Below are 8,510 nucleotides of genomic sequence, written 5' to 3' on the forward strand. Positions count from 1 at the left end.
ATCAACAAAACAATTTTTTACCCCATCTGTATTTTGTCCTTGGCAGCTTTGGCTGAAGTTCAAGAGAAACTTTCAAGGAAAGTAGTCTTGCAATATACTGAGACAAATGCTATTTTATTTTCTGTTGAATTTGGGTTGGTTGCTGAGCTCCTTCTATCTTTAAAGTTACCTTCTTTCAAAGCATGTAGGACTCTGAGAAATGGGGGAAAGAAGTGATGATGGTACATCACAAGTCCCTAATTTTGATGTGTTGGTGGAACATTGCCGCCTTTTGGCAAAAGCTTTGGTTCATCGGGCTCTAAATTTAATGAGAGTGTTGCTGTAGGAAGTTAAACTCTGTCTTGGATGCTTTGGACAGGGCATTGCACAGGTTTAATTTCATGGGAAGAAGCACATTTGTAATGATCAAGAAGACATGGTTTTAGGGACATGGTTTAGTGGGCATGGTGGTGTTGGGTTGACGGTTGGACTCGATGATCTTGGAGGTCTCTTCCAACCTTAATGATTCTATGATTCTATGATTCTATGATTCTAAGACTATCCACAAATGAACTTAGGAAAACTCATGGCAGGTTAAAACAGATGAAAGATTTATTAATCCATCTGGCTTCACAATTGCCCCCATTATCACACTTTAAAGTAACATCACTTACAGAAAGTAGCATGTTCAGATCAGTCACATGAATTTCAGACTTCATGACACAAATTCAGTTCATATTATCTCTTGTTCCCTGTAAGCTATCTGTCTGCCATAGATCTTATATAGCTTTAAAATCATCTGACAATTTTATGAAGTTTGAGCTGCTTGAAGCTTGCTTAGGTATCCGTGAAGATGGGTAAAGTTCATCTCCTTTGTATAAATATCTGCAACTTGCATTCATATGGAAGGAACAGACAAATAAGAAGGGTAGATTTTAAAAGATATTTATGCCCCCCAAAGAAACATATGGATGCCCAGCAGGATTTCCAGTGTCTGAATGACGCTGCAATCAGTGTGACTTAAGCTTCTAAGCACTTTTAAGAATGCCACTATAAAGTATCTCTAACGTCGGTTACGAACACAGCTTTCATATCCATCTCCAGTGCTAATTTACTTGCACTTCACCCAGCGTTACAGATGAAAAGCAGACTTGAAACAACAGGTAGTCTTGGCTTCCTGCCTATTAGCTATTCTCCTCTGCTTTGGGGAAAAGATAACCTGCAGTTTCTAGAGGCAAGAAGGAATTATTCTCATTTGTGGGTGAAGAAAAAAAAAACATGTTTATCTCAGACTTTCCCAGGTCCCTGCGCTAACCTTGAGATGGGTAAGTTACTTGTCAGCTCTGGCCCAGACCGAATCAGAGATAAGCTTAGCTCTCAGTAATTAAAAATATCCCAGGGTGTTTTCAAAGGGCACTTCCTTTTACAGGTTGCATTCAACATCTGTTCCTTCTGTGTCCTGAGTTATCCAAGCCCATTGACTACCCGTGGCAAAGAGATAACTAAATCAGTTCTAGCATTCAACCAGTTTTACCCCAATGATTACTTGAGAAAGCAAGTGTCCCGCATCATCTGTGCTGCGAAGGAGCTTTGGGTCACAACTCCCTGTGTCGCCTGCAAAGGGCAGCAAATACATGAAAAATGCAGAAATGTCGAATTGCGGTAGCCGAACAACATGCACGTTTAGTTGAAGGTGAGAGAAGCAGCTGTCTAGGTTCCACTGATCATGCTGATGAACTCTCCCCTGACTATAAACAGGAATTTAGACGTGTCCCACCTCCTTTTAAATGCATGGGGAGAAAACAGATTCCCTGCTGGACAGGGAAAGGTGAGGTACCTTTGGCAGTGACTTCTCCTTCCCTGTCCAAAATCAAATCCTCATTTCGCCCACTGTACTCACAGCAAGGCTGTTTGAGTCCCCTCTCCTCCATCAGTAGGAAAAGTGAAGAACCTTCCACCTCAGCAAATTCAAGTCAATAAGAGCAGCTGGAGGGACATAAACCTCTGGCTAAAAGAAATTTGAAAAAGTAGAAAAGTAAACATTGCCGTGACAAAATCTCAACCTTGCTAAATGAAGGAGAGCCAAAAAGCATTCCCCATTTGTAAAGAAAACATACGGAAATAGTCTATAAAAAGTCTAGGTGTTTAGAGGGAAAATGTATAGTGCTATTTAAAAAGCTGAGCAATATCTGCATTTGCAAATGATATAGAAATGGCTTAATGCAAGCGGGCAAATATTTGATGTTAATGGATATTTGAACTCAAGAAAAAATTAATACTTAAAGACAAGTGAAACATATTTATGTGATGTATGTTTGCTGTTAGAAAAGACGAACAGTCATTAAATGTAAAGTAGTTTAATCTACAATAAAGCTGAACAGTCACCTTAAAGTGAGATTCAAATCGTCCTTCAGTTTTACTCTCCACAGCATAGCAATAACTTTGGGGTAGGGAATGGTTACTTAAAAACAGTACAAAATAATTTAATTTCTTAGTTTTTTTTTTAAAATAACCACCACCTTATTTCTCTATGTTTCCTGGTGATGCTGTAATTGGTATGTGTGTATGTACCTATCTGTTATGATAAGTGATGCTATTTTATAGCAATTTAAGAAATAATGAATGGAAAGTAGATTGTGAAAAATTACATATCAGGTGCAGCAATCAGTCAGTATCTATCCAGGTTTTTACACAGATTTCATTGCTATAGTAACAGGGACACAATAGCGAATACAACAGCAACTTTAATTGGGAGAAAGCAGATGAGTTGCACAAGTGCAATCATTTTTGCGTATAATTCTGGAATCTCACAACATCACCAGATTTAGTAAAGATTAATTTCTGGTCCTTTCTGAGAAGTTAGATATGATTTGGCAATCTTAACTAAATTGTTTTCGCATTTCACTATCAACTTCTTTTAAGGATACGGTGTGGGTTTTCATTTTGTAACCGATCCTAGTTGTTCATTTCATAAAGATGCATCAACCAATCGGAACCATTTCAGCTGCACAATGTGGGAGAACGGAGATGAAAGATAAATAGAAAGTGTTAATACCTAATGAGTGAAATAGGCCTGAATTCTTCATCTGGGAAAGGAAAAATGTCAGCATTGTGATACCTTTTCTTCACTGTTGCTAACAATATTTCACGTTAAAATTCTTTGACAGATTTCAGATAATCAATGCAAAATTCTATAGCCGTTAAGCAAAAGAAACCCTACATACTCTGAGCCAGCGTACCTATAACTAGAATAATAGATGATAGCTTTTCAATTGCAAGTATTGTGATTTCTAACGCCAACCAACAGACTGGAAAAAATTACTTTTGCAACTTGCGTGTATGTACTATTTCAGTATAACCATTTCAGTCAATTTAGAATTGCTTAACTGATACGGATGGTGTTAAACAGATAAATTAAGGACCGTATCACCCATCTTATGCTTTCTCTTTCCTATAAAGAAATCACCATGATGAGATTTATATCATAAATGTTCCATTTTTTAGGACGTGTTGTTGATTTTATTCTGTCAATGAAATTATAGTCTGGAAACTAACCTCCAAAATGCATAACTGTTTGTCAGCTGAGCAGCTATGTCCATCGGTACAATGTTCCTGTGACTTTACAAAACGAGAACCTTTTCGCTGTTTTTTTTTTAACAACACTTTTACAAAACAATGGAGACTGAGAGCTTCTGGTCAAGAGGGGAAATCCTCATAAATTGCTGTTTATGGGACGAGTATTAACGTATGTGGGATTTGTAGCCCAGTCTGAACCCGAGGAAATGATGCTGCAGAGAGCTTTTAGTGATTTACGAAGGCCTTTTACTGCACGGAGATTAGAATAGCTTTTATAATATATTACATTGCTGCTTTATTTTAAAAGAATAGCTGAAGCCATTTTCTGATCCACATAATAGTGAAGTCTAAATGGTATAAAGTAGTTAATTGGCATCTTTGTCAAAATAAAGACCTAGTATAAAGGAATCTCATTTCCTTTTATCAGAGAATGAAATTATTAAAAAAAAAAATCACGATGATGTAAAATTCAGACTCTTTTGAATGGATAATTGGTACCATAGAGTAACAGGAAATTGCTTTCTTTGTAAGTATGTATTAAAATAATTCTGTTACATACAGTAATCTTCAGCTTTCTAAATGGTCTGATGCACATTTCAATCAGGAAGATTTGCTTATCATCTACTCAAATGGAAAAATATGGATTGCTCTTTTCTCTCTCCTCAGTGGTCTATCAAAATAGTACTAAGAGAATTAGGATAGTGAAGTAAATCACGTTAGAAAATTAATATTCCTAATATTATTTCATCAAGCAGCATTGAGTATATCTAGAGATATCCCTAGCTGTATCAGACACTGGATATTTACTCTTTGAGAAACTTTTTCTATCCATTATATTTCTATTTTTTACGAAGAAGCAAAACACAAAAAACGGATTATTTGATGTAAATCAGAGGCAACTATAGTTAGTTGAAGATATTACACCCTGGAATGAAGGTCCAGGCTGGTAAGAATAAATTATAGCCATCAGGAGCAGCCGATTTTAAGGACCTGTACAGAGTACAAGTGGATAAGCTATTTAATACATAATAAGATGATTGACTAAAGCATCTGTTTGGCAGAGGATGGTGATTTAGAGACTGTATTATTCATCAGATTGGAAGGGCTGAAAAAAATGAGTGTCAAATACTGTTTAGAAAATGAGGTCCTCTTCTGCGTGCAAAATAGTTGAAAGATCTAAGCTGAACGATCCCCAACAGCTCGTTATGCCAGCTCTGCACTTTGAACTACATCCTTTACTCTTTCCATCTTATCTGGAACAGAGGAGTTTGTCACTGCCCACTACCTTCAACAGTTTTCTGCAGGAATTTTCACTTTTTCCTTTCTAATCTTGATAACGTAATTCTGCATCTATTACATATTTCTGTGAGGTCTTTCCTCAGCATCTCCGAATCTCACTTTGTGGTTTCCTGTCTGATGACGGTCTCGCTGGCTCTTGTAACCTGCGGTAGAAGAGAACTGAGCACACAGCTTTTCTTTTTTTCCAATTTTTGTACATTTTCAGTTGATCTTTAAACTTCTTATGTAACAGAAGGAGTGTGAGAAGAGGCGAACTTCGTAGCCAAGGCACCAGTGCACTACCACAAGGCTTTTCAACCTGGTGTCTCAAGACAGCTGAAGAGCCCTAATCCTGCTGATTTGAACTGAGCGTGTTCATTCCAGGTGAGATGTCCGAGTCCTCTGGCTGAGGGCCCAAACAGCTGCTCTTTTGCATGGTCTACCATTAAATCTGGGAACAGCAGCAGGAAAGATTTGGGGAAGGAAGAGAAGTTTTGTATACAAGGGGCCACGTTAATCACATCAAATGGGTATTTGCAAATTGAGAAATTGTGTTCTTTGAACCAAAAAGTAATTTAATTTGACGATATTAAAAAATAATTAATCACCTTTTTAAATTCATGGGAATGCCTTCTTTCATTAAATTATTTTTTTTAAAGTTATGCTCGTGTGGAAATGAGGATCTTTTAAATATCAGGTATCAAGAACTTTCTTTAAAGAACAACAGGAAATGACTAACACAAATACACAGTGAAACCATTTGGTCATTTACACAAAGGAATCTTCCTCCAGCTCTTTAATGGTCTAATGCTTGCTGAATTGTAATGGGGCTAATTTGCTCAACACCTACTTAAGGAGAAGACGCTGGGGTGCCTGATTTTTCCCCTCTCTTGGGTCTGAAAAAGCACTATATTGCCTACATGAAAGCATCTGTGACACTTTGATAGATACAGTGAGCTGCAGCCAATGCATAATTGGACAATGCTAAGAGAAGTGTCTAAATTGCCTCTCAGAAGACATGTTTTAAAAGTCTATCAAATTCAACAAACAGAATGGAAAAAATCTAGGATTTGTTTCATCACTCATGTCACCCTCGTCTTTTAAAGCTAAAACTAGAGCTTTGAATTTGTGGAAATAGGAACACGCGATTAGAAGGTCAAAGGGATCTTCTCCTGCTATTGAAATGTGCTATGCTCTAAGCATCTGCGCTTTGTCAGCCACAAGTATTTTTGTGTCAAAATAATATAAAGGCCAGAGGAAGGAATAATCTGAAATAACATCAGTGTCTCACCTGTGTTATGCAATATTTCTTGCAACACGTGAGCTTCATTATCCTTCAAAAGAGAAAATTCAAGCACTCTCTCTGTTGCAGCTGGCACTTGTAACATATCATAAACACACAAGTGTAATTGCACATATAAAGGCATAAATTTGTTTTTTTTTTCCTGTAAATCAAATGTCCTGTAACTGGGGCCATACTTTTATCCTATTTTATAAGCACTTTCATTCTTACTTACTTACAAGAATGCAAATGTTTTCTAGGTACCAGACATAAAACGCACACAGCACAAGATATTTAGAGGCTGGCTTAATTCTCAGATCTTAACCATAACGTTTTTATCATGCAGTTTCTTGCAACACGTATACACATATAAAGAAATTAAAGTTGAAAAGGAAAAAAGGTGGGAAGAGAAAAGGTGAGAGGGAAAAGGAAGGAATTGCTTGTATTTACGTACAAGTTTCATACAGCATCTTATTCAGTTACTGAAACTGGATTCAATTTCCTTTTTCAGTGAGGAAGCTTGACTTTTGACATAAAGGATCTTTTCCTTTGCAAACAGAATCATTAGTTCATAATACCAGAACTGGTGCATTGGGTAGAGATTACTTTTTAAGGTAGCAAAATCCGACATTTTTCACACACAAAAAAAGGCTTTATTGCAACCATTACCTTGATACGTCAAAAGCTTTTATTTGTGAGGTGTTTGGCCCATAAACTCTCTTTGGCTTAAAATTCAAGAAAGAGCTAAAGGAATAGTGTTAATAGCTGGGTTTGATTACATCCAAAAATCTTAAAACTATTGGGATTTATGGGAACGTGCTTCCACTCTTCACTTACAACACTGGGCAACCGTAGGACTGTGTTTATGGATTGTGGTACATATACCACATAGCATACAATTGCTAAGTGTTTGGGAAGGGCAGACCTTCTTATAAGATTTCTGGGGATTTACTTCTCTTCCTGGTGCCTGAGGCCAACCAGAGACTTTTCTCTCTGCTGTGGTAAAGGACTTGGGAATTCAGCTTTACATTTAGTAGGACTGGCACCAGCAAAAGGCCAGCAGCATTATAAACCCAGTAAATATCATTATGCTCTTCAACACCATAGAAAGATGGAATAAGACGAAAGCCTTACAAGGAGGATGGAATGACATTTGGTTACGTAGAGAAGCAGGTTTACTAAATCACCTTCAGAAAGCCAGCAGGTGTCTTGTGAGGAAATGGCTTATTACTCCACAGCCATTTACAGCCATCCTCTCTGTGCCCTATGAAATACGGGCACTGTTTAAGCAGTGGCCACAAAGCCAGATTTGAACCATTGCATTTGCCAGTGAGAAATGGCTCGTTGGACAGTGTGCACTGTTATAACATGAGTGGGGCAATGATGTGGCACTTGGAAATGAAAGCCTCTGCCAATCAAGCCCATTGTTTTCTCCTTTACTACAGCTGGATGTAGAATTCAAGCGTCACCAAACCAGGAAATATGGAGATAGATTTCACTTTACTTCTTATATATTATTCACGGCATGCTACGAAACATTATGAGGTTAATTTAATTGCACTGCAATTAAAATACCTGCTTCTGCAGACATAGATAAACATACAAAATTTATAACCTTAAATGAAGGTGGCTGTTGTCACTGTCTCTATAATCATTAAGGTGAGTGAATAGGCTCTAAAATCGTAATTTTTTCTTTTACTGTTGCCCTATCTTTAACAAATAGAAAAGCCTTTCTCTAAATACTTGCTTATTTATATTCTTGACTCTGGAGAATTGCAGAAAGAAGAACAGCCATGCCCGGTTGGCAGAGTCAAATACTCTCTGACCAGATTCTTTTAGATATTCCATGCGTGAAGGGTGTGATGTTTAATATCAAATGTACTTATCTGAAGTTATTTGATGTTACATGGGATTTTTGATTTAGCAGAGTGACACACAGTATGCTGAAATCACAATACAAATGTAAGGTTACACTTAGCAAAATACAACAATTGCAACATACAGTTCAATCACAATACCAATGTGATCTTCATTACCCTCTCTATAATACGTTCACCATCACAATGCTGGGTGTCCCCAGTCACTGGGAAGAAGTAGGCGGGTTGAAGCAGCTCAAGTCCATTGCTCTCTTTGAAATTCTTTCGTTAGTTGTTCAGTTTTCATACTCCATGTTGGGCTGAGCCATGTATACAGTCCCCCCATGCTGTTCTCGCTAACTCAAGGAGACATTCCCTTTTAAGGAGCTCAGGGAGAAACATTTCACCACCAGCTGATCCACTCAACTGTTGTTATGGTCCATTGATCCACTCAACTGTTGATAGCTGTTTATCTAAAACAAAGGCCACCCTCCAGTCCCCCTAGTGTCGAGATAAGTCGGCTTTCTTTGCAACAGTTT

The sequence above is a fragment of the Pygoscelis adeliae genome, unplaced genomic scaffold (genome assembly GCF_000699105.1).
Source record: "Pygoscelis adeliae isolate BGI_AS28 unplaced genomic scaffold, ASM69910v1 Scaffold123, whole genome shotgun sequence".
Classification (NCBI taxonomy): domain Eukaryota; kingdom Metazoa; phylum Chordata; class Aves; order Sphenisciformes; family Spheniscidae; genus Pygoscelis; species Pygoscelis adeliae.